The sequence below is a fragment of the Tupaia chinensis genome, unplaced genomic scaffold (assembly GCF_000334495.1).
Source record: "Tupaia chinensis unplaced genomic scaffold, TupChi_1.0 Scaffold000099_1, whole genome shotgun sequence".
NCBI lineage: Eukaryota > Metazoa > Chordata > Mammalia > Scandentia > Tupaiidae > Tupaia > Tupaia belangeri.
Genome location: NW_006159563.1, coordinates 5,178,489 through 5,179,389, shown reverse-complemented (window position 1 = coordinate 5,179,389; position 901 = coordinate 5,178,489).

Genomic DNA, 901 nt, shown 5'->3' with positions numbered 1-901 from the left:
AAAAAATCAGCATAACCTAAGTTCGTATCTATTTTTGATGTGGCTGTAAATGGTATTATATATTTCGATTTCAGATTGTTTATTGCTAATTCAAATGCAATGGACTTTTATTGATTTTATATCTTATATTTTTGCTCGTCTCATTTATTAATTCTGACAGCTTTTTTGATTCTGTAGAATTTTCAACACGTCACCTAGAATTACACCCTATTCATTCCTAGGATTACAAGCAAACTTTCTCAACTTAAGAAAGAGCATCTAAAAAAAACCATCACACTTTATCGTGAAGAACCAAAATTGAATACATTCATCCTAAGGTCAACAAGTGAGGGTAACCCGGTGGCATGGTGGTTAAGGTGCTTGGAGTTCGGAATCCATGGCTTTAAAACCACACCACTGTGTACATGCGTGTTCAAGATCCCGAGAGGAGAATGAAAATGAAGGAGAAGAGCTGCGTGGCCATCCCCTCGAGGGGTGATTTCTCACTTTCTCTGTCTCTTGCTGGCAAAAACCTTAAAAAAAAATTAAGCTGATCCAGTGGAAGACACTAGGGGAAAAGTGGTTCAGGGAACCCTTCTGTGGGGAAGAATCACTCCACCGACCAAACACCCGAAGGAAATGTTTATCAAGCCGCGTGAGAGCTCGGGCAGGGTCCCAGAACAGCCCTGCCTGGGTGGCCTTCTGCGGATCGCACGCAACCCTTTCTTTGGCCGGACTCAACGCTTTCCCCAAAACGCGAGGAGAGCAGCGGCTCAGTAATGACCCCGCCAAGCCCTAATAAGGCCAACCTTGCGCCTGCGCATTCAGGCAAGCTGTTCGCAAACGCAGGCTGGGCGGCTGCCGGAAGTGTGACCTCTTGCTCCCGGCTGGCTATTCCCATCCGGTGTCACGTCCGCTCTTC